Raw genomic sequence first — 27,053 nt, 5'->3', positions numbered from 1 at the left:
TTTTTGCAAGTGATTCTTTGGCTAGTTGAAAGTAAAGGTATATTCCATTGTAGTTGAATATACAACAAACTTAATAAAAGTATTTTCCAAATCATAAAAAAGTGCTTTTCAAAGTCTAAAAGGTGTATTTTCTCACTACTGTTGTTTCTGGCAATTTATCCATATATGGAGGGTGTGCAAGTGTGTGTATAAAACTTCACTTAAGTATTATTCAATTTTTAAAAATCATGCTTTCCAAGAATGTGAGAAAGATATGTTTTTTGTAAATCATCCAAATCCCAATTACTAAAAGCATCCATAACATTTGATTAGCATTATTCCAGATAACTCTTTAGAGAGAAAGAATAGAAATACAGATTTAATTTTAGATATGTGTTCTACTGCTAATAAAATTATTACATTTAATTTTAACTGAATGTAACCCAGAATTTAACTGAATGAAAAGCCATAAAACTGGTAGTATTGCTAAAATTCAGGTAATGGCTTCTTTATCAAAAGTGATATTATTTCCCAAAATATTCTTCTAAAGTTAAGATTTAAAAAGATAATGAAAACTTGAAGGGATGGGAGTTTTATTTAAACAACAAATGATTTTCACATTTTGTCACCAATTCTTATTTTGAAAATTTTGAAACTCACAGATAATATGCCATAACATAAAACGAAGACACCATGTATACTTGACATAGATTGTTACTTATTGACATTTTCCAGCATTTAAAAAAATTATGTTTCAATTAATACAGTTTCTATTTACTCCCTGTTAGTAAAAATGATGTAATGTACATTTATATGACTCTTAGTCCCTTGATTTTTGCGATTAATACAGTTATGTTCATTCTTCCTTCCTAAACTAATAATCACTGTGGCTGATTCCAGTTTTATATTTGAAAGGATTCATTACTCCCCATAATTTCTCTTCCCACCACCTCAAGGTAGTTTCTGTAGTCCTCTGCTCTTTATACTGCTTGTGACAGAATAATTTTGTGTATTTGTCTATCTGTCTGGTGCCAAATTTGCTAAAGTTCTTGGACACTTGTGATCATCTATCCACCTGCTGTTGTTAACGTCAGAATTTACCCAAGAAAAAAAAATCTAAGGTTATATTTCCCTCCTTGCAGGATTTGTAAACATCGTTCACTGGTTAAAATGCACTGCCTTCTGGTAATAAGAGGCTACACCTTGCTGTCTGGACACCAATTACTAGTGATGTTAAACCCCCAAGACATGTCCGGTATCTATTGTTCTCTAGCAGTGTTCCCTGGTAAATAGCATACTTCATAAATCTACAGATTCCAGTCTTTATTTGTTTCAAAATTTTCACCTATTATGTGTTTGAATAGGTTTTGTATTCTTCGCGTTCTCTTCTCTTCACAACCGTGAATCATGTGTGGCCCAGATGTCCTTTATTACCATATATTTAATTTTTTGTAGTTCTATTTAGTTGGTTGACATTTTCCTTTTGTTATGTGCTTTGGCTCAAATCTATCCACATATTTCTGACATTCTTTTCAGCCATTTTATTTCATCTTTTTTGCTTGTTTGTTTCTATAATACCTTTAATATTTTAATTCACTTCCATTTCTTCCCCACGTTCTGTTCTCAAGCTTTTCATATGCAGCGATCTTCTGATCTCTTAAAACTTTGATCTCTCATGTCTTTACTTCTTTAAAAAAAGATGAAGTTATTATTTTGAGATTTTAAAAGGTAATTTCTAACGTCTTCCTATATCTGGATGGAGTGGTTCTTCTTGAGGTGTGTGATGTCTGTCCTTTGACTAGGTGTCTTGCTTTTCTGTTGGCAGTTTTTATACACGGGAACTTTATTAGTTTACTTTCCATTAAACCTCATCTTTGAACAAGCAGTGGCTTCCAGAAAAGACAGTGTGAGAAGAGACAGTTGGAAATAAGGACTGGAGAGCACTTATTTTCTAGAACACACGCCCTTCTATTTTCTTTGTGTCTGACCACAGTCTTTACACTAGGGACACAACTCCTGTCAAGTTCCGCTTAAGAAACTCATGGGTCTCACAGCAATTCCTGTTTAGGCTCAGGCCATCAGTTTCGCGGTCTGGTTCCTCTCCGTCTTTCCCTCTCCTTCACTCTCTGATGTCTCCGTGAGCTAGGAAATCAAATCTTGAATTTAAAAAGTTTCTTTTTTAAAAATAAACACCCTCCTAATGCCTCATGAATATGGAAGCAAAATTATCAAACTGGAGACATCTTCTTCAGAGAGACATTGCAGAGTATCCTTGGTACTGAGTATCTTCCCCCATAAACAATAGCCAAGTCTTGACAGTTCTACTCTCCAAATGATACACGTACCTTCTCCTTTCCATGAACTCGTTCACTTCGTACTTGTGCTGTGCTAGTAGTTGTTGATTTCAGCCAAATGGATTTACAGTAAATGACAAGGTCCAACAATTAACTCTCACACTTAGTGTTCTGTCACTTATCTTCCTTCCATCACTATGAGTAACAGAAACATAACATTGCCTAGTGATTAAGAGCATGGTCTGTAAAGGCGGAGAGGAATACAGATGTATGTCAGGACATTTGCAAACTGTGTGACCTAGTCCAATTATTTTAACCTTCTTGTGTCTTGTTTTTCTCTTTTTTGAAATGAAGACATACCAATACCTAAGTTGCAGTTCTGCTATGAGGAATAAATGATAGCGTAAATGTAAAATCCACACATTACTGTCTGGAACATACTATATACTCAATAAATATTAGCCATTATTTACTTCTGAATTAAAGGTAGTTTAGTAAATACTGTGGTTTTCTCAGTATTTGCCTTGGGGTTTTACTTTGGTTTATAACCTAAGCCAATCATGGCGGTCCCATTTCCCCTGCCAATAACTGATTGAAGCTTAAGTAAATTAACTCTCTGTAGGAGGTGAAACTATGATCCCTTTCAGACTAATAAAACTCAAGTGGAAGCTCGATGAATGCCCCTAGGCAAAAAGTTGCCCTTCATTTGAAATAAAGACATTATTCTTATCCTGGTGTCATGATATGTGGGTATAAAGTATGGAACTCTGCCAGCCATCTTGCTACCAGGCTGCAGATAAATCTAACACACATACAAAACCAGGCTCTAGAGAAGCAGAGAAAAATTGAGCTGTATCCATGGAATTAAGCCAGTCTTGTTGTACACCATGTCTCTTAACTTCCAAGTAGGTGGTCTGATTGATTTTTGCATCATAATAAGCCTCTTTTGAGTTTTTACCTAGTTGCCATCCAGTGAAAACTATCATAGATTTTCTTCTGAAACATAAATGCACAGAGTGCATGAATGTGTGTATATATTGGTTATAGTACTTTTAGTTGCAACAAACAGAAAACAGAGCACAGATTTGAAGAAAGAAAATGTTATGACATATAACTGAAAAAGTCTATAGCTAAGTTGCTAATTTATTTTCATTCTGTAAGGACTTGCTTGACTTCCCTTATCCTCTTGGCTCTCTTCTCTCCATATGTCACCTTTATTTTCAGTAGAGTTGCAAGAGGGTTGTGGCAATTCCAGGCTTCTTTTTCATACACAATAATGCATAGGAGAACATGAATAATCCTTCTTTCATTAGCTTTCTTTTTTTCCCCAGTTTTAGTGAGAAATAATTGACATAATCACTAAGTTTAAGGTGTACAGCATAGTGATTTGACTTACATACATAATGAATTGATTGCCAGAATAAGTTTAGCTAACATTCATCATCTGATACAAATAGGATAAAAAGAAAAGAAGAAAATTGTGATGAGAACCCTTAGGATCTATTCTCTTAGCAATTTTCCTATATATCATGCAGCACTGTTAACTATAGTCGTCATGTTGTACATTATATCCCTAGTACTTATTTATCTTGAAATTTGTATTTTTTGACCATCTTCCTTCAATTCTCTTCCCCTCATTCTCTATCTTTTGTAACCACAAATTTGTTCTCTTTTTCAATGACTTTGATGGGCTTTTTTGCTTTTGTTTTTTGTTTTTTACCTTACACATATAGATGAGATAATACAGTATTTGTCTTTCTCTCTCTGATTTATTTCACTTAGCATAATGCCTCCAAGTTCCATCCACATTGTTGCAAGTTCCTCATATTATGGCTGAATAATATAGATACAGATCATGACTTCTTTTTCCATTCATCCGTTGATGGACACTTCAGTTGTTTCTATGTATCAGCTATCATAAATACTGCTGCTAGGAACATGGAGGTGCGGATATCTTTTCAAGTTCCTGTTCCTGTTTCCTTTGGATGTATTCCTCGAAGTGGAATTGCTGAATAATATGGTAGTTCTATTTTAAATTTTTTCAGGACCCTACCTACTGTTTTCCAAGTGGTTGCACCAATTAACAATCCCACCAACAGGGCACAAGTGTTACCTTCTCTCCACATGTACATCAACGTTTGTTATCTATCTTTTTGGTGATGGCTTGAATCTGTCTTAATATCAAGTAAATGTCCCACAAAGAAGGCCATTTAACTTCCCTAGGTGTTTTATTAGGCATTACTGGAGAATTAAGGGAAGTACTACATGGTGATTAACTTAAATCTTAGTTGCTAAACACTTGCACAGAGGATAGAGGATAGAATTATCTTTCAACCAAGTCAAGACCACTTAAAAAAGCTGGTGTCAGCTTCCTTTCAAGCATAATGGATGCCTACCTAGTTGAGGGTTGGATATGTAAAAGAAATGTTTCAATTAGAAAGGGACAAAGATATAGGCAATCAACAACTTTGACTAGAGTGTTTATATTATTCTTCTATCTATGCCTTCCACTAAAAATGCAAAGAATTTGGAATTACTCATATATCAGAGTCCAACCAATGAATATCCTTGCCATGGAAAAGAGTGCATAATTCCTACTGTTCAACTTTGAGACATTAATCATAACCGTGCCTATCACCTCCTTTTTATAAATACCATAATACATTTCCTCAGGCAGTAGTGATAAAAGTAATTCCTAACATGCCTTACTATAAACTAATCACTCCTCTGAGCAACACATATTAACTCATTTAATCCTGACAATTACCTATTAGTTAGGTGTTATGTTATCTCCATTAAACAGATGAGTTAACTAGGACAAAGGGAGGTTAAGTGACTTGCCCAACAACACAATTAGTAGGTAACTGGGCCAGGATTTGAACCCTCGTGATCTGGCTTCAGGGGTAATGATCTTTACTATTGTGTAGGCTGCATCTTTGTGTTCCTAGCTCATAAAATTCAATTCAAGCATGTTTTTTCCTTTTGTTTGATACCCCCTGATCATATGCTTTCTTGGCTCTGCCCATCAAAGCTTATGACTATGATCCAGTATGTGCCTGAATATGTCTACTGCACCCATTGGGCATTTGAACAGATGAAGAAGATGGATAGAGAAAATATTTAATTATATAATTAGTTATGCTTCCTCTTTAAATAGAGTCTTAAGTTTTTATTGCAATGACATAATTCAGTCAAAAAAATATACTGAGAGATTTTCACTGGAAAAGCACGGCATATTAGCTGTAACAGTACACATCTGTGTCTAACACCTGGTTGCCTTTATTTATTTTTTCCTCCTTGGTGGGCTAATAAATCAAATAACCAAGAGAATTTGGGTTTTCTTTTGTAACCAAGAAAACCTTAGATTATTTAAATATAAATTGAGAAAGTAAATGAAGATTAAATCATGTCTTTGTCTTAGCTGTTTTAACTCTAATACTGATTTAGTAAATGTTAACCACCTTAAAATTACACTGTTAATTAAGATGTGGTCACTTGATAATTACAAACAATGGAAGCGAACACCTCAAATATAAAATACAGCAAAATAAACATTCAATATAAAAAATCCACAAAGATGAAATCCAATCTCTAAGATATCAACAAAAAAGGAATCTATCAAAATCTAGACCTCAAACTTCTAGGGCAGTATGACTAGAATCGTTATAATTCAATTGACATGACAGACTGACTTAACCATCAAAGAGTTTGCTGACAGACTTTGAGGTGGTTTTAATTATGATTCAACTCTTCTGAAAAATGCACATTTAGGGAAATACTTACCACCACATGTACAACGAGCTGCTTGATTTGTGCATTTTTAATTCATTCAGTGAAGTGAATTAAATGCCTACTATGTTCCAAGCATGTGGGTATGCAGCACTGAAGAAAACAGAACACTGTCACAACATCATAGACAAGTAGACTGGTTTGAAGAAACAGATACATAATCCAGCAATGGAGTGGAGCCAATGACTGCTGGAACAGACCACTGGTAGAGAAAAGGATCTGGTGTATAACAAGAAAAATGGAATAATCTCTTTTGAAAAGGGATTTTGAGAAGCACATGAGTCTGAGTCAGAGCTACAGAAGTAATCCATCTCAGACAAGACCATAGCCACAGAGCAAAAGATATTTTTATATGTCTGAACAGTCATTTTTTTTTACTCTCCTAGTTGCTGTAAGAGATTGCATCCTCAACATTCTTACTTCTCTTTTCTTTCCTTTCAACCAACCCCTTACTGACAACTGTTTACTCTCAAGGCTAATGATGTAAGTACAGTAACTTGATATTTAAATACCAAACATAAAGAGAGAAAAATAAAAGCATAAAAGATTCTTGGTCAACAAGAGTTAAGAAGCCATCATTTATTTACCACTATACATCTAAATTACTGGGCTCAGGCCCTGGTAGAATTATCTATCCCAACAAGGACTGAGTGACTCAGATTTTTCATCTAGCCCCGTAAATGATCATGTTGCTCTGGGAGGATGACTAAGGGCCTTTGACTAGTCACTTAATTGCATAGTAAGTGAAGGAGGCAGGGAGTTTTAATATCCTCATCCAAATATTGTTGGGTTGAGCTTTCCAAGCTAAACTACAGAGACCTTCATGTCTCACACTTATTTCTTCCTTAATAAGTTTCCATTTTTAATCCTATTCCTTTGTTAATTAAAGATTGGGGGAACCCACAAAATTTTGGAAAGGTCTTATTTGAAGATGCCAAGAGGAAGAAATACACATGAAAGTGTTCTCTTCCCTGAGTAAATTTCTCTTTATTTTAAGAGTTGAAAAAGAGCAGCCTATATGCTTCTTGTGCTCATAGTGAATCTCGTCCATCAATATGCCTCACACATTTGCGCAGATTTCAGTTACCATCAAATTCGGGAGAAAGATCTGACCCAGAGACAGGCTGCAGAGAAAGCTTACATCGTCTGCCTATACTGCAAGTCTTTCATTAATAAATGTAACTGAATGATCAAATATCACCAAATATTTAAGATAAGATCACGTAAGAGAAAGAAATTGATTTAAAAAAAAAGAAAATTCAAGAAATAAAAAAAAATTTACATGTAAATCTATATCCAAGGGAGTATGACATCCATAAAGTAAGACTGGACCGCTATAAACTGAAGCAATCAAGAGAACAGAAATGAGGGCTCTGGAATTAACTGCAATGTTTAAATTAAATAGAAAAATAATAAAATAAACCCTATTGAAGACTAAATTAGTCTTCTGGAAGATAAATTTGAAGAAATATCATAGAACATACAGCAGAATGACTTACAATCAAGAAAGAAATCCACAGAGAGAATAGAGACAATGGAGGCGAATTTCAAGGAAATAAAAGGTCATTTTTATTATTATGAGCATTTCTTCCTCTCTCAGCCAGAACATTATACCTTTCTCCCTTGTTAAATATAGGAGTTGCAAGTGACTTGCTTTAGCGACTTAACCATTTGGGAAAGTTACATATGCCACTCTGAACAGAAGCTTTAAGTCCATTTTTCTTTTCTCCATCTGTCATGAGACCTGCAATGTTGCTAGATAGAGGCTAGCTCTTAGCCTAAGTCCTGGAGTGAAAACTATAGGAAGTCACTATTTTACAAAAAATTTTACCACTGCATAATATTCCAGAATCTAATAACAGATTTCTCCTCATTCCTGACTTGTGTAACCCTCAATAGATATATACACAGTGTGAGAAAATAAACATTTTTACACCACTGTTTTGTGAGAGATTTGGTGAAGTTTTACTGCTGCAGGCATAAATTTGTGTTTCCCAAATGATACACAAATTGGGTGTTACCATAGCAGAATATCTCAAATATATGTCACTGCCCCGATAAGCAGCCAGAGACAGTGAGAAAACCATTACTCGAAATTAGAAGGATGGTGATGGTATGCAGTGATAAAATGTTTTAAAACTGTCACCAGTTTTGAAAGCAGATAATGTACAGACTGAACTTGTGCCTTTAGTCCCTTGGGATGCTGAGTGAGGGTCGCCTGCTGTGATGCTGTTGGTTGCATTTAACAAGTTTCTACAAGACAGAGATGAATTCAGAAGTAAACTGACTGAATTGCAAGCAAAATTTAAGGGGTACAGAAAGTCAAACATCTTGGATCCTTGTAGGGTTGGGATATTAAATAATTAAATGTTTAAAAACTCTAAAATATCAAAAGGAAATATTATATATATATACATACATATATATGCATATGTATAAATATACACAATTCATACATATCAGTATATGTATATATACATATACATAATCTCTTTCTTAGTATAAGATGTAAAAGACATGATTGACAGCTCTGACTACATTTCTATTTCATTTTGGTAATAACCTGCATAAACAAAGTTGAAAAATCTAAGACAGACTGGCAGAAATATTTTCGCCATGTAGAAAGGATACAGAATTAACATTCACTTTTATATAAATTTCTTCTAGAAATCTATACACCCCCCCAAAAGATAATTAAATAGAAAAATAGACTCCAAAAAGAACAGGCAATTCAACAACAGAAAATCACTTGTCAAAAAAATGTATAGAACAGTGCTCAATGCAAGTATTTAATACCAAGCTAAATACACTGAAACCACATGTAAAATAACTTTAATGCCTGGTATTCTTGAACTATAAGGAAAGGAATATTTGCATTCAATTTCGAGGGGCCTAAAAATTTTCATCACCCTTTAAAAGAGTATTTTGGCAATTTCTATCATTTTAAACTGTATATACCCTTCAATTGATATCATTTCAGTTAATATTCTATAGAAATGTTTTTGAGTGTAAATATGTGGAAGTTAAAGGCACTAACATTTGTAAAAGGAAAAGATGATCAATCTGAATGGAGTTGGTCAATCTGAATCCATCAATCTGAATGGAATGGTTAAATAAATAAATAAAAAGAGTCAACCAGGTTAAAATTGGGAGAAGCAGCCACAATTACATGCCTGTCTGAGCTACTAAATGAATTCCTTAAAATAGTGTCCTCTTCGTCTGTCTCTTCATAGTACGAAGCACTTACCTAATCTTTGTAGGTCTTCAGTAAATGTTCAGTCAGCAATGGAATGGATTCTTAGGATTAGATGATAGTGCATAAGCTTATCTGCCAGAAAGTGACCTGTTAGAAATCTCAAAGCACAGAATTTCAGGAAGACATCCATCATTTTACCTAAAAATGGCTTAGATTCCACAATTAAGCTATTAGATTAAAACGCAATTTTTAAACCTTAAATTAATGTTTTATTATATTACTGTGAAATAGCTATAAACTTTATTTTTTTGGTTGCCAGTCTAAAAATTATGATCATGTCCAATTTTCAACTTCATTTTCCTTCTCCCCAACCTTTATAATCTTATTAGTCATTATTATATATGCTCACTAGCTTTTTTTGTTTATTCATTCAGCTGTTATTGAACCCTTTTGTGAACAAAATAATTTATTACTGCACCAATGGCATTCACTCAGTTTCATATGAAAACCTTTGCATACCAGATATTTATATGCTTCACAGGTAAAGAACCCCTGATGTAGAGCTTTTTCTGCTTCAAGAGTAAGTCAAATAGTGATTTTACATGCATTCATAGCATATGATATAGATATGGATAACTTAAACTTAACTATCTCCTTTTCAGTCATTTATTTATTTATTTATTTTTTAACTTCTGGTATCATCCTCATCACGCAGGTCATGTCTGATGATCAGTGGAAAGTACAATCAGTGATCTAGGTAATACTGTCTACACAACTTAATAGCTGTTTAGAAACAAGATGATTGATTTCTTTCTTCGGGATGTTCAGTAAATACCCTGGAACATGGGAGCACTTGACTCTAGGAAGGAAACGGAGTGTTGAAGATCCAACTCCACTTTCAAACTTTCTTGTTTCTATTGCAAGCAGAGCAAAGCCTGAAATAGGACAAGTCCTGTGAGAGACTAATGACGGATGTGTGCCTGGGGCTTCTCACATTTATGCCAAAGCGTGTGCATGTGTTTTACCCGCATTGTGATTGTGACTCCATCTCAGGAACTTTTGCTTTTATTTTGAGACTTCAATTCATATACTTCAAGAATTAACCATAAAAGTGCAGATTTTAAAATAGTCACAAATGATCTAGTTAATCCCTTGGATTTATGACATGAAAAGAATGGGAACGAATGGTGTGGTACTCGTTGAAACTCCTCCAAGACTTTCACCCACTTGTTCCAAAAAGGGCATTGCTCACAGTTAGACACTAAACAAATCAAATACTTGAAATACTCCACAGCCTGTTTTTCTTTCCTTTCTAGAAACACATCTACCCACATTTTAAATTTATTTCTAAACTGACCTTAGAAATTGAAGCGCACAGAGTTAATTTAAGACAAGCTGCCAAATTTATTCTGCAATATGATGCATAAATCACATATAAAAATTTTAATTGTTATAGTATATTAAGGAAAATGTACCTTTTCTTAACCAATTATACATATAAATGACTTCTAAGCATAGGTTTGACAGTTAATGCTATTAATTAACAAATAATTTCCTCTAATATACATATGAGTAGAGTTGTTTACATCAGATACTTGTGACAAGATGTTTACTGGGTTAATATTAATAATAAAATTATATTACTTAAGTGATGGGAATCATATAGAGGAATATTATGAATATAATTTCATTTAAAACAGGAGGCAAACATGATTTAGTGTCTGATGGTACCTGAAGTTAGGGAGCGACTGGAATGACATGGTAGAGATTTTGGATTTGATTTTGAATACAGAAAATCATTAAAGCATTCTAGTTTTTAAAATTATCAATGATTTTGAAATATTTTCTTGTAGTGATTAGATTTTAAATCAGAAAAACATTGGCTTGACAATTACAGTAGCAAAAGGACTAATAGTTTGAATGGATGGATGATTAATGCTTAGAGAGGTAATTTCAAGCTCAGAATGGAATACTTAAGGTGCAAAGAAATACTCTGTGTGTGTTACACATATATATGGTTTATGTTACATATATTATATACCACACACGTATACTCACACGCACACACCTGAAATTAGCTTTTTAAAAGTAGCTCTTGGTGAATGTGAGATGTCTAAAAATTGTAAAAAAAAAACAAAAAACAAAAAACCATATAATTTTATTAATATGTAGACAATAGTTTTTGAAACCCCATCTTGTGATAATTTATAATTTTCAAAAATATGCTTTGGTTGATAGCAAGAAATAATCTGAATTATTGCCCTCCCAAGCATAATTTGTAGTATTAACCATTTTCACCTAGCTAGCCCCTAGCTAACCTGGCAACTTACTACAGACATATGAAAAAATTTTAACCAAGATCACGAGGCCCTGGCCCAGGATAACACAACTGGCCAGTTCCACTAAAATTAATGGCCTACAGAATAAATATTGCTTTTAAGCCACTATGTTTTGGGATAGTTTTGTTATATAGCAAAAACTAATTGATGTAATAGACTGATTATCATTGCATTAAACAGATAGTGTATCTTTCTTAAATGATGGCAAAACTTGTATGAAACAGAATGAACACCAATAACAGTATTTTCTGAGTGCCCACTGTACACAGGGACCATGCTTGAGCTCTGAGATGCACCAGGATTCTAGAGAATCTTGTCCCCTGCCCTCAAGAGTTTTCATTTGTTATGTTTGAATAACAGGCTGTTGGAATGATCCAGTCTATAGTTAAAGATTTATGTTCGGCAGTGACAAAAATCAACCATGCTATAAACTTCAAAAAATGTAATTACTGTGGCTCTAACCAAGATGAGCTACAGTGTTTATGCCATTTTAGATTTTATACAAAATAGAAATCAGCGGCCTGACCTTTTACTGGTTGCGTCCAAAATGAAAAATAATGCTTTTTTCAAAAAGAAAATGTGACCCACTCTTCTCAGTTTTGCATTTGTGAGGCAGCTTGTCTCTACATGCGGTGTTCTCTGAGCCTCTTTTTTTTCCCTCTGTGAGTCTATTGCCAGTGGGAGCCATAGGTATGTGGGAGTTGAGCATTTTCAAAAGAGCCTTGGCAGACCTCCAGACCTTTGAAATTTAGTTCTGCTCACTATGCTGTAATGGTTTCCATTTTGAGTCTTAGCTTCAATATTTTACATCTTAACAACTACTTGCTGTTGGTTAACCCTACTTAAAAATTCACTGACTTATAAACAATAACACAACGGTGTGCCTAATGAGGACCCAAAATGCATTTTACCTGCATACTTTTTTTAACTAAAAATTCAGAGAAACAAACGTCATCACCTTTGTCAACTACCTAATAATGAATAACTGTCTTATTAAAATGTGTGGGATTAAATATGTTGAAAATGATCTGTTTCTCATTTTCTACTGCAGAGATTTCTCACACTTCTTAAACTTTAAAATCCCTGCTGTTTCTGAAATGAAGAAAATAAGAAAGAGAAAGACAAAGCAGCTTGTTCCAGATCATAAGAGTATGTTCAAAGTGACTAAAATTGCTTCCATGAATATTATTAAATTGAATATTAAACATAAAGAAATAAAAATTTCTAAGTACTTTTAATGCTTACTATTCCATAACATTTATCTGTAGCAAAATAAAAACTTGAGTCTTAATTCGAGAGTAAAAATCAACTTACAACTTTACACGTAAAATGGTATTAGAATGCTAAAGGGAAAATGTATCATTGTTGTGTAAAGGACATGAACAGTAAAAAATCAATTGGATAACATCAGTTAGCACTTTTATTTGTATTCATTTAGAATACTATTAACAGAAGTCATTCAATGTATTAGGTTAACATTATTTTTTAAGTTATTCCCCATATGGAGTAGTGCATTAATATAACATCTGTATCATTCTCATATTTTCTAAAATCCACCCAAACACTCTAAGTGTCAGGCAGCCAAGACTACTGCTCAGACTATCAGTCACAGGTGCATACCAGAAAGAAACAGACTGAAATCAAATCACACTAACTGTTCTGTTTGTGTGTCAATCATCTTGAAAAAAATATTCAGGGAAATAATCTCTCAGCATGAGAACTGATAAAGCATTCATGAGTTTAAGCATTTCAGTTCTGTATCTTTTCCCAAATTTTTGTATTAAAAAATTAATATCCACATTTTTTACTTTAGTTTATCATAGATAAAATAATCTAGGCTCATACTAGGCAGATTCAGTATGCTACATTTTTTAGCCATGATAACATAACCAAAATGATTAACGAAATCTCATGACTAAAATCTAAATATTTATGTCACGTATTTGTTTCACATTCTCAACTTCTTGATTGAAAATGTCTTGGTTTTACATTTACATCTTGCTTTTAAAATAGAAATGGTAAGCCTGAGATTCATGATTCCTGATAGCATAAAACACCCTTGAGGTAGTTTTCCAAACCTCAGGCCAGAAAAAGAGAGTCCAGCTAGCTAGTGGTCTTCTTTCTAGGAGTCAACGGAGATCAGTACTTGAGGCTGCCAACACAGCATTGGGGAGTAGTACTAGAGAAGAAGGACCCACAGGGAAGGAACCATAAAATCTGCATAAAAATTCCTTTCTGGTTCTCGGCCAACTCCTGAGCTGCAAATTCACAGGGTGAGACTCTGAGAGACCATTCTCACAACTGCTGGGAGGCTGAGGGCTGAAGAGAGATTTCAGTGGTTGCACGAAGCAGGGAAGACCTTGGAAACTGGGCAAGGCCAGAGTGAAGAGACTAAGCTGAACACTTACTAGCCATTCAACTGAGACAAAAATGCCACATCCTTACTCTCAGAACCATGCCCTAGGAATAAGTGCGATGACCAACAGATAGGAAAGGGCAAACCTGGAATAGACCAGCCAACAAAGCCTAGAACCAAGCTTACCTGGAATCAAAGTCATCGTCCAGGAAGCTAACTGCTTGCTAGAACAGAACTCAACACTTTGCTGGGTATGATTGACCAAAAACATATGTTTTACTGGTTATATGTAAAATAAATTATCTCAGAACTTGCAATATATGATGGGCATTTTGTTTACTGTTCTAGTTACACAGATTTGGGCTAAAACCTTTTTTTTCTTTTTGAAAATACATCTTCAGTCATTCCAGCTGACCCTGCTTACATCAGCCTGCACCTTTCCCACCTCCTTCTAAACTGCTGATTGAGCAGAACATTGTTCTCCTTGTCTATATGCACTGCATGCATCGTTGATGAATTCTAATATGCCTGCACTCACATTCTGACATTTCTATAATTAGATGTACCTCATAACCAGTGGCAGATTGTCATTTACTTGGTAGCTTTTTTCCTTTCTGATTGGTACATAAAATGATAGTTACTTAAGGCCATCTATGTGGTCTTAGAGTTGATGAACTATGGTAAATATGTAGAAATGCAATTAGTTATCTGATATTAAAAATATAACACAAAGATAAAGAAATCCCTTTAGAAGGTTGTAAGAGTTACCACCCTAGGGCAATGCTACATGAAGAGCAATATACTGGCCGCTCAAAGACCTAGACTGGACTCAGTAATGACTCTTCTCATTTACTAGCTGGTAGACTTTGGATAATTTATTTAACATTTCCCAGTCTTGGTCTCCTCATCAGCAAAACTGTAGCAATAATAGTAGTGGACACCTCACAGGATTGTGAGAACTAAAAAAAGATAGAAAGTACAGTGCTTAAACAGTGCCTGGAATAAACTACTTGATAAACAGAAACCATTTTTATTAGTATGATGATGATGAAGATGTTGAGTTATCAGTTTCTTGCATGTATTGGCAAAAAAAAAATGTCAGTTTTAATCTTTCATTCCTAAAAAAAAAAAAAGACAAAGAAAGGAAGGCAAAAAAGGCAGGCAAGCAAGAAGGCAAGAAAGAAGAGAAAGAAGGAAGAAGAAAGTAAAGACGCTACCATTTAATGCAACTGGCAGATAGAAATGTATCCTCTGCTGATTTATGAGGTAAAGTTGACACTAATTGCTGAGATATTAGTTTCTGATCCGTAAATAATTGAAAAGTCATTATTGTTTTTCTTCCTACTAGACTATAAGCTCCATGAGGGCAGAGATATGTCTTATTTTTTTATTCAACAGAGAGCGCATAATAAAAATGTAAAACATATGATGAATTAAAGTCATACATTGTTGAATTCCAATTTCTTGAAAGACAAAAAAACTTTCCCATAAAACGACTGTATTATTCAACTTAACAAAAATGAAGAAATATCTCTAGCATGATAATATTCAACCAACCACCCCATCAGGTAGAAACAAATATTTCCCTTTTTGGTCCCATGGTGAATTTATCTGTCTCTCCTACAGGGCAGGGGCAGGCTAAGTCATCTTTGGGGTGCCAGCAACCAGCACAAGGCACAGAGCAGAGACAGTGTCAGTGAATGTCTGGTGGATGAATGAGCCAGCAAATGGTTAATCCTAAAGCCAGTCTTAAATCTGACCCTATCCTGACACCAACACTCAATCTAACTCGTTCCTGACTGCAATCTGGACCTATTACCAACCTACGCCTAACTCTGATCCCACTACCAAACTTTTCTTTAGGAATAAGAATTCAGTCCCTCCAAGAATAGAATTCATTCAACCACCATTTGCTGTGAGCTGACAAAGAGCCAGGTTCCCTGCTGGGCACTGGGGCTTTAGATCGTAGATGGGAGATGGGCTGGGACCAAGTGCCTCAGGCAAAACACAAAGGCCAGGGCTTGAGAGAGCTAGATTCTCAGTCTGCAGCCTCAAGGCAGGTAACTGGACCCAACTCCGCGTGTCTCCACGTGATACTTATTCTTCCTGTAGTGGTCCTCACTCTCAGCTCCCAGATTAGCAATTCAGGCGATTCTTGGGGGAATCATCACCAGGGGTTAGTCACTGTGCTCCTGAGGCAGAATGCACAGGGACTGGTGGAAGAAGGGCAGAAAGTCAAGGCCAGCAGAGAATGAGCAACGGGGAAGCACTTAAAGAAAGAGCTAATTGCTCCACAGTGGGAGGATGAGGGAAAGATGGAGTGGGAGGAAGAGTGGAGGAGGGGAGGAAAATCATGACTAGAGGGAAGAGAGGGAACAAGAAAGGGGAAAAGCTGGGGAAGAGTAAAGAGAGAAGAAAAAGAACAGAGAAGAAGGAAAGGAAAGAGAAGAGAAATAGAGAGGGGTTGTTAAAAGGGAAAGCGAAAAAAGGAGAACACAGACCACCATACAATAAAATGAAATAATAAAAATAAAATAAATAAAATAAAGGATAATTTTATAAATTATTTTCCAATAAATAATCTTTCTTTATTTGCTCTTTCATAAAACAAGGGACAATAAATTTTAGAAAGATTTCTGAGATCCAGATGTTTTAAAATGATGAAAAACTTTTGTGCTTGAAAGAGTATGCTTTGGTTACTTGGAAAATCCATTCATTTAGGATAACACTTCTCCCAAAGACACTAGAGAAACAAAGACAGACTCAATTCCAGTAATGATAAGATCTAGTGAAAGAAATATTCTGATTCCTTACAGTCTGTATTATTCTTGAAAGTAAGTGTTTCCGTTTTACCAAGTTGTATAAACAATATAGAAAAATATAAAATCATTCTACTTCGTAAGAGGCTCGATTTCCTTTATCATTATTTTTCATCCTTCCACAATCTCTGTGAAGTGGAGATCTGTGACTCGGTAAATTGGCTCAAAGAAGAGCAAAACAGACCAAGAACATTGACTTTCCTTTCTCCTGTCTGTAGAAGAAAGGCTCTGTCTTTTATGTTTTCCCCCTCAAGCCACCCAGTTATTTTGCAGCCACTTCCCTTGGCTCCTAACAACAAGAAAATGTCAATTCCCAGAGAGACAGCTGTGTTTAGTTACTATGCTCTGGACACACACACATCTCAAGTTGACACCTAATGAAATACTGAAATCAGTAAAAAATGTTCAAACTCTGTGTGCTTTGGAAAAGGCCAAAAGTAAAATGACCACCATACTTACATTATATAAGCATAAAATGAAGAGTTCAGAGGAAGGGGTGACATCATGCATAATCAAGAGTTTCTCTGATTCCTTCACCCTGGAATCCTCAGAAGAGTAACAGTTACACAACAGTGCAACTTGTTAAATATTCTTCTCTAATATATTGTGAAATCTGTAAGAGTCTTGCTTAAGATCCTTGTATCCAAAAAAGGTTTTGATTTTATATTACCCTTGTTGTGAAAGTGACCTAAATCAAATACTGTTACATTAAAAAGATAGTCACTTCACAGACATAGAAAACAAACTTATGGTTACCAGGAGGAAAAGGGGGGGTGAAGAGACAAACTCGGATTTCCAGATTTGCAGACAGTAACTATTATACATAAAATCAATAAACAACAAGGTCCTCCTGTATAGCACAGGGAACTGTATTCAACACCTTGTAATAGCCTATAATGAAAAGGAATATATATGTATAACTGAATCACTTTGCTGTACTCTAGAAATTAACACAACATTTTAACTGACTATACTTCAATTAAAAAAAAAGAGTAATCACTAAATCATTTATGAATTGATGGATGAAAAGGAGGCATATGATTCCTCAGCTATATTTTTCTATAAAGTAAGAGTCAATAAGCATCAAAACATATAAATATGTTATAGATTTAAATATATTTTAATCAGCTATGGAATAAACAATCTATATTTGTGTCTATGTATTATCATTTTTACACACTCACAGTTTTGTTCTTCCCAATTTTAATAAAGTCTCATTTGTTATTTACTACTTACTCTGAATTGCTTATCTTTTTTGGAATCTACTAGTGACCCCGTTGTCCATTTTCATGCTCTTTTTTGAAGTTATAAAGTTGAAGACAAGTCAAAATTAATTTCTATTAGGTTTCCCATCATTCCACGTGTGAAAATGTGGCAAAAATCAGGAAAAAAAAAAAAAACACCCTTTGGAAGGCAGTGTGATTATAATTATTTCATACTGAATAACTAGGTTTTAGAGCATTTTTTTAATGGTATCTTTTTCCCAAGCAGAGAATAAATACAAAATTATCTTTATGGGCTCCAGATGTGTTGTCAAATAAAAAGCATCTCTAGGGCTATTTGATGTATTATACACTGGTTTCCACATTTATCAGGCAGAGCAAAACTTGACCTGGCATTATATAAGATATCTTTGTGAAGCTGTTAAAACCATCAGTGCAGCTGCTCCTTCTATGGACTCTGTTTACTAAAAAGATTAGACTGACAACGAGGACCCACAGGCTCTCAAAGTGCAACCATACAGAAATTTTAAGATAAGCTCCTTGGGACCTACTTGTGTCAGGATGTGAAGTTTAAGCTATATAGTTAAAGGGAAGCATACCCATTCTTTCATTTCACTTTTTCACTGTAAAGGAGACCTGAGTTTGAAGCACACATTTGCTTCACACTTTATAATTCAGTTATATGAACCAATGGGTCTGTGTCTGCACTTCTCTCTGATATGTGCTGTCTCCACTTAAGGAAAGTTAAGCTCTCTCAGGCAAAGAATGTAAACTATTTGTTAAGTTTTGCAAATATTAGAACTCTTTGCCAAAATACAAAGGATAAAGACAGGAAAGTACTTTAAAAAATTACAACCGATCATTTCATTAGAAGCCTGAAAAAGAGAAAATGTACTTAATACCAAAGTTTGGAAATTTAGGTCTTATCTCACATATTTTTATACTCATAAATTATATTTCTCATCAGCAATGCATGGGAGGTTATAATTTCAATAATGGGTAATCACCAGCGAGTAATGCACATACAGTTTATGCATAGGATTGGATTTGGTTGAAATTACCTCATTTTTTAAGTTGCCATGTTTTTTAAATCCAAACAAAAAAATGTCTTCTATAGTCTCATTTCTAATTTACCTACAGTCACTTTTTATGTGTAATAAAGTAAATAAATTCAAAGTTGATAAATGTATCTTACATCATTTTTTCTCCCCCAGTACATAAATATGTTAACAATACACTTTTTAAATCAAAATCACAGTGCAATACTCCTTCATTGCTAGAATAGCTGGAATTTAAAAATAAAAATTATATGGAAAATGGAAGAAGGAGGAGAAACTGGAACATTCACACATTGCTGGTGGGAATATAATATGGTGTCACCACCGTAGAAAGCAGTTTAGGGGTTCTTCAGTAAGTTAAACACAGAATTACCATATGACTCAGCAATTCCACTCTTCAGCATATACCCAAAGTCATTAAAACAAGTGTTAAAAATTTGTACATGAATGTTTATAGCAGCATTTTTTGTAATGGTCAAAAAATGAAAACAACTCAAATGGCCATCAACTGATGAATGGATAAACAATTGTGGTAAACCCATACAATGGAACATTATTCAATCATAAAAAAGAAGAATACTGATCATGAACATGATGAACCCTACAACATGAACCTTGAAAACATGCTAAGTGAAAGAAGCCAACACAAAAGGAGACATACTGTATGATTTAATTTACATGAAATACCCACAATAGGCAAATTCACAGAATCAGAAAGCAGAATAATGATTGTCCATGGCTGGTGGAGGGTGGAAATGGGAAATGACTGCTACATGGGTATGGAGTTTCCTTTTAGGATGAGGAAAATGTTCTGGAACTAGATAGTGGTGATTGTTGATAGCACTGTAAATGTGCTAAATGCCACTTGTGTAAAATAGGTATGCTATCTTCTTAAATATTTGTTAGAATTAGCTCATGAAATCATCTGGGCCTAAAGCTTTCTTTTTTGGGAAGATTTTAGGGTAAGAATTCAGTTTATCATGTATATGGTGGTCTAGACTCTGTTTGTGTCTTCAAAGAATTGGTCTACTTCATCTACGGTGTTGGATTTACATGAGTTGTTTGTACTATTATTATCCTTTTCAATGTCTGTGGGGTCAGTAATGATATTCCCTTTTTCAATTCTTGTTAGATAATTTGTATTTTCTTTTTTTTCTTGGTCAGTCTATTTAGAAGTTCATCAGTATTAGTGATTGTGCAATTTTTTTCTGCTCTCCTTTGCTCCTCCTTGTATTTTTAGTATAAACTTACATTTAGCTGACTCAAAAAAGCCCATTTCTGTAACTTACAACTGGAAACATTCTAATCTGCCCTTTTTTAAGCAATCTGTGATGTGATAAACAAAAATCTATAAACAGATTTGAAACAAGATTCCTAAGTGAATGAAACACAATGAAACTAAATAACTTGTGTAAAGAAAAAGAAATATTCTTTGAGTAGGGAGACTGCTGGGTCCCCCTTAACTTCTAAGCATAAACAAATACTGAATTACTCTGGAAATTTTTTAAATAAAACAAAGTTGATAGTTTTTTCACAGAATCCCTTGATCTTCAAAGTATGTACGTATAAATCCTTTGAATGTTGTAATTATAGTTTCCCAGGTATTGAAAAAATTCATAATATTCATGAATATATACTTATCCTTTAATATTATCACTACACTTACCTATTTTTTTAACTTAAAAATTTATTGATTATGAAATCTCTTCACCTGATTCTTTCATTATTCAAGTTTTAGGTCTTGACATATACTTTTGTCTTTAAAACAAAGTCACTTTGGTTAAAATATATTTGTTACAACTAAGATGAATCTTGTTTAGAGAATTTTAAATTTCTCTTTAAATATTTGGAAAAGTCACAAGTCACAAGAATAGAAGCCAGCAAAGCCTTAACTGATAAAGAAACTATTTATCTATATTTTGACATAGATAACACTCCAAGCTGATAAATCAAAATTTTTCTACTTAGCTTGGTAAATAGTTAAATTTCACAGTTAAATTGATAATTTACTTTCCTTTCACACCACATAATAAAAACAATTGTTCTTAGATTTCATTTTATAGAACCTCTATATGTTGAGGACACCAAAAAACATTTTAATAAAACATGTATTTTTCTTCCTGTGATACTGTTCCTATGACATGAAAATACAACTTGGCATCTCATGAAAATACAACTTGGCATCTGTAGTCTCTGCTTTTAAAACATGTCCAAATTATTATTACTTCCATAAATCAGATTAAAAAATAACTCAACTGAATGTCAAATACCTTTAGATACAAACATATGTAAAACTTTTTGATTTTTGCCTACCAAAATGCACATTTTAAGAACAGTTTTATAAATTTTTACTAATCATAAACAGAGAAAATAGAAAAGAAAACTCCTTTTTATTTTTTCATTAAAAATATGGAAACTAAAATACAAAGCTAGGCTATGGAGTTTATCCAGTTCTCTCTGAAATGCCCTGCAAATTGTACTCTGTTATTAACATTTCAAAAAGCCATATGAAATTATTTTCCAAAAGGAATAAGCATTTAAGCCTGGTATGAAACTATTTAATTATCTGCTCCTGCAATAAAATAATTGAATCTTATCAAAACCACAAAATAATTCTAGTCAGTTATTAAAGTGGCATAATTTTCTTCTATATTAGAATGTTGATGACTTACATGAGGATACTGTGTGCATAGTGCATAGATAAGCATCAAGATTGGAATCACATAAATCCATGTTCACCACCCAGCTCCACCCGGATATTTTGCTGTTAGTGTATAGAAACACAACAGATTTCTGTATGCTCATTATGTGTCCTGCAAGTTTACTTAATTTTTAAATTAGTTTTATCTAGTTTTAACTTCACTAGATTTATCTGATATTTGCTGTTGAATTCCACTTGAAGAAGTAACTCATTTAATAAGCTGGTGTTATGATGAGCTGGCTTTTATATAATTCCTGTAATTTAAAAATTGATAAGACCAATATCATTTCAAGATTTCCATACATGCATCTGCCATCCTGTCAAAGAATTTGATTTTTTTTTTTCTAAGTAGGTTTCAATAATGATCTTGCCAGAGCTTATATCTCTGTAAGATTTGGGCTGTCAGGTAAAGTAATTCTTGGGGTTAAACTTGCCACAGTATATTGTACCCATATAACTACGATTACTCTGGTATAAAAATTAGTGATATGGGCTCTAATAACCAAACCACCACCCTTGATTTGCTCATGCAATTGATCTGTCATGGCTTCTACGTCACAGGAATGGAAGGCAAAAGTGGAAATTTCTGATCATCAGAACTTCCTGTGCCAATCTCTGGGTCTCTCACACCAGATTCTTGTTTGTATGATAAAAGGACTTGGCCCCTCTTCTCACCAAAAAGGCCAGGAATAGAGAGTACCTCTTGGCCCCAAGCTTTTCAGTGTTCATTTGATCATCTCAGGACTAACCAGGTCATTTGTCTACCCTACCACAGACCAAAATGCCATCTGTCATCCTAACTAGAAGTTGAGGAGGAGTGAGAAATTTCCTCAGGACCCAGTATAAGAACCTTCATTCTATTAATGACATGGAGAACATTCCTTTGAGGCAAGAGATCTGAAAGATATCCTTAAGGTATTTTATTTTGTTAAAAATTCAGCACTTAGCATATTCTTACTAATTTAATGATTTATATGGCACCTTATTTCAAATGAATTAAGGCAGTTAATCCTCCAGCAAGGTTGGCCATAGCAAAGCTCTATTTTGGATCTCTAAACCCACAGCATACCTTAAATCCTATTTCAGTAACTCTAGCAAGTCTACAGCTAACTTCATCCCCAAACTCAAGATACTACTTTTTCCAGAAGACCCGAAGTGTTTAAATTTATATAGATGAAAAAGTAACCTTTTGATCAATATTGCCTAGGTGAATATGATCTGTAGCCAGATGTTAGAAATATGTTATTTTTTAAATAAGTCTCTCTGTCGTTATCCTTTATTTCAGTGATTTTCAAGCAGTCTAACTTGGCAAACTATTGCACTGAAAGCTCATTGAAGACATGCCTTCAGTTTCTGATTAATTGTAAAATGTATTTGTTTCTATTACTAAGTGTAATGATATTGTTTATTTAGAAAAGGGGATAAGCAGGGTAAGATAAAGTCAGGATAGTACAAATAGAGAATTGCATTTTTAAGGGAAAAGAATTTTGCCTCATGTATATACAAGTAGAGACAAACACAAGACTAAGTACATTCTAACCCGCAGCTAGAGAGAAAGTAAGTGACAAGCATACCCACTGAGGATGCTTTTATGCCCACTGGGGAATATTGTAAAATTGGCCACGTTGTTGGAGTTGATGTCTCCTTAGTGTTGTTTTGGATCAGATCTCTACAATCTTAGAATGCAAAGGTAAGTTGTAGATATGAACTGGATCTTAAGATTTTGTACCACCAATCATATGTATGCCCCTGAATAATTGCCCTGTTAAAACTTCTGACATAATGGTAATGTCAACCACGAGGTTGCTTTATATTCTTAGCTATAGCATTTATTCTGAAATCTTGGTTTGGAAGTAAAATTGGGAAAAAATCCTCACAAGTCTCCCTTCTCCATGAAACACAAAGTTTAGTAGTGCTAACTAGCCAGCCTCCACTTTCATTCTCCCCTTCCTTGTAATCTTTGTAATTGAAGGAACCAGAAAGGAAAGTGGTACATGTATATAAGCAGATTTAAAACGTTCAAGATCATCCTCCCCAATGAATAGATTCAGCTGGAGGCATCCCAGAGAATATGCTTTATCTCTTGGCATCTAGGAAATATATCTCCCAGTTTTACTAATGCAAATGCTCTCTCAGTCTTACCTGTTTCTCCTTGTAAACCTCATACTTCAAATCTAGTTCTTGCTCTTTCGCCTGCTCCTTGGATTTAATGGACTCTTGATTCCCAGCTTCTTAGCATGGACTGAGCCTTGCATGGCTTCTTCTTGAAACCAGCCTCCCTTCTAGGGTCTTCAGGCCAACTTAGAACATTAGGACCTCCACTTGTTTTGGAGAGAGTGAAAGGAAAAGTAGACAATGTCCATTTCCAAATATTTCTAATCTAAGAGAGGAAGAGAGAGAGTTCCAGAGGGACCAAAGAAGACTCAAGTGTATTGTGAAATTCATCATTGTTTGTATATTTTTGCTGAACTGTACTGTCTCTGAAATAGCTTCTACTTACTTCATCGCTCTTCTCCCTGTTCAGACTAGACTTTAGTCTCTTCTGATCCAGGAAAAAGCCAAAAAAAGAAACAAAATATATTTTAATTGAATTAAAGTGACTGAGTGAAGTTTCCTTTCTTCTTATCTCTGGTAGTTTAACTTGTTAGTCCTCACGCTTCTCTTCCCCATAGGAGTGTTCTACATCCATCTCTTTGCAATCATCTCATGAAGGACAGAGTGTATTTTGCAGTCTCCGGAATGTGGGGATGCCCTTGTGAGCTGTTTGAGCTAATGAGAGGTTAGTGACATATGTGAACAAAGGCTTAAGATGTGATGGTGTAGATGTGCTTCCTGTTGTTCATTTCTGCTTTTCCACTATGAGAACATGATTTGGGTAAGCACTGGTCCAAGATGGAGCAGACCTGGATCCAATCCACAACTTGGAGTTAAACTCAACTGAACCCAGCCTTGATGAGCTAACTCTCCATGAACCAAGAGTCATGCAAGCATATTGTTTTATGCCACTGAGTTGGAGGTGGTTTGTTACACATGTTGTTTCAGCAATAGCTAAATGATCTACAGTCCATGAAAGGATAAAAGCCTCTAAACTGGAGATAGAGGGTAGGAAATGTTGGAGAAAACAACATGTTGTAGAAAAAAAAAGCAAGAAGAATTAGATATAAATGGAAGTTTTTCTGCCACCTTATTGCCCTGTCTTAGGCTGATTCCTTGGAATAGGGTAGTAAAGGAGAGAAGCCTCTTTAAAGTTTAGAGATTGAAGATGAAAGGTATCTGTGTAGATGCTTTTCAGATAGGATCCAGGAAGATGTCAAGTCTCATTCAATAATTTCCTGCACCAGTGTTGTATGATTGCTCTGGAGGAGAACTGGCAGCATACAGTTCTTAAGCAGAAGAGGACCAGATCAGCCCCCTCTCCTCACAATAGTAGTACTACTGCAGAAGAGCAGTTAAAATTCCCCTGCCCCACCCTTCCACTGAAGAAGGAAGTAGACGTTTCCTTTGAAAGTGAGGTCTGGGGATCTGAATGAGGAGATGCCATAGCAGGAGGTGCAGACTAGGTATCTGACCAGGGAATTGACAAGGACCCTGTATATGCCAATAAAGGATTAAAAACATGCTAGAGATGCCTTGTGCCTTGAAGGATGCCAACACGAAACTCACTCCGTTGTACATTTGCCTGTTACCCTATAGCTTAGTATTATCCTCAGGAGAGGATCTGACCTACAGTCTCCTGAATCACAGCACATTGAATTGATCTGGGGATGGGAGATGTTACCAGGTCATAAGAGGGATTTTAGTAAATGGCCCTCATATCAGAGCTCCAATCAGCCTTTTTCCAGGTTTTTCGTGATCAGGTGAGGCTTTTTTAATCATTTCAGGAGACAACAAAGGGCGTGCACCCATGTCCTTTGGGTTCAATAAGAAAAAGCTAGCAAAGCATACTATATTTGGAAAAGAGCCAAAAATCTGCTGTTAATACCATGAGAAAATCAGAAACTGAGGGACTGTGTTGTACTAAATATGATAGCTCTCCCTCCTGAAAAGGTCTTAAGAGATTCGTGAACTGTATTATACTTAAAAAATGCTTAAGCATCATATCACCCACATAGCAAAGCTGGAATAGATTAAGCTATTTAAAACACACACAGAATTCTTTTTAAAATTATTTTAAAATAATACACTGTGGGTGGAAAGGGAAACTTTCAGATGCAGAGACAGAGAGATTTACATTTATTAACTTCTTTAATACACACACACAAGAAAATCTAGGCAATGCTATTGTTTCATGAATGAGACAGCTGAGAGGACGCAGGCGTTGCTGGAGTAGGAAGTAGAGAACTGAGTGTGAACCTATAAGATAAATACACGCACAAAATAGATACAGATCCCTTTTCACGTCACAGCTTTGAAATCCCCTGTTAGGCACCCTCCCTGGTGTTGTTTTTAATATCTGAAATTTGATTCCTTTAAGAGTCTCATTGCTCTTTTGCTCTTGTTACTATTAGTTCATCTGTAGGGTGACTTTTTTTCTGTCATAATTTTGCATGTGAACCTACAGATAAACCGTCTTAAGTATTTTTAATTCTTTGTAAAGCACTTAACGTTTAGGTGTGTCCTCCCAAATTCTGTCATGTCTTAAATTCGGTCGATAAAGAACTTTAAAATATTTTTTTCTTTCTAATCAGCATTAAATGTACAAAATGGAGGTACACAGCCTGTATTTTATGTCAAAGCAGATTAAATATACACTCCACATTTGATTAATATTCTTCCTGCCATTCTAATACACTACAGAAATAAGCACATGTAAACTTATTGATGGGGAGATAGCTAATACATATTTCTTATTTTCTTAGTAAATTATTTTTTAAATTGGTAACATAGTTTTGCATAACATACTAGTATCAAAATCTAGTGTATTTGCCCCCTACTGTAAAATATTGATTTTTTTTTAAATCACATTAAATCCTGGTTTGCTTTTCATTCCTAATGATGTCAAGATATCCAGTATCAATCATTATGTGAGAAGGATGGGGTCTACTATGGTGAGAAGGATGGGGTCTACTATGGTAAGAAGACCCCAGCAACTGGGAAATTGGGTAGAGGGTGTTCTGCTCTTTAGGTCATACTGAACACTGCTGAGATGCTTGTAGTCCAAACTCAAAGGTCCTTTTCAAGAACCCATAAATCCTCCCTTTTAATATCATACAGACCTTTGGATCTTCTGCAGAAGTTCTAATCAGAAATGCCTAGTACTGATTTTTCTGTGTCAACAAACTACACAGTTATCTTTCCA

At 34.7% G+C, this 27,053-nt stretch overlaps 2 long non-coding RNA genes across 2 annotated transcripts in view; one reads left to right on the top strand and one right to left on the bottom strand.

Annotated features, from left to right (window-relative positions):
- The window catches only part of LOC116663706, a 30,385-nt gene extending 5,792 nt beyond the window's left edge, over positions 1 to 24,593 (bottom strand). Inside the window, exons 1-2 of the long non-coding RNA XR_004319992.1 lie at positions 23,897 to 24,593; positions 9,310 to 9,416 (exon numbers count right to left, since the gene is read on the bottom strand). This is a non-coding gene — a long non-coding RNA (uncharacterized LOC116663706). The remainder of the gene's footprint in view (positions 1 to 9,309; positions 9,417 to 23,896) is intronic.
- Positions 3,470 to 22,872, top strand: LOC116663708. Its single transcript, XR_004319995.1, has 4 exons — positions 3,470 to 3,871; positions 5,242 to 5,257; positions 7,699 to 7,700; positions 22,861 to 22,872. It is a non-coding gene; the product is annotated as an uncharacterized LOC116663708 (long non-coding RNA).
- Positions 24,594 to 27,053: the final 2,460 nt, after the last annotated feature.

The sequence above is a fragment of the Camelus ferus genome, chromosome 5, assembly GCF_009834535.1.
Source record: "Camelus ferus isolate YT-003-E chromosome 5, BCGSAC_Cfer_1.0, whole genome shotgun sequence".
NCBI lineage: Eukaryota > Metazoa > Chordata > Mammalia > Artiodactyla > Camelidae > Camelus > Camelus ferus.
The sequence above is the reverse complement of the archived record's forward strand: the minus strand, read 5'-3'. Positions and strand labels throughout refer to the sequence as shown.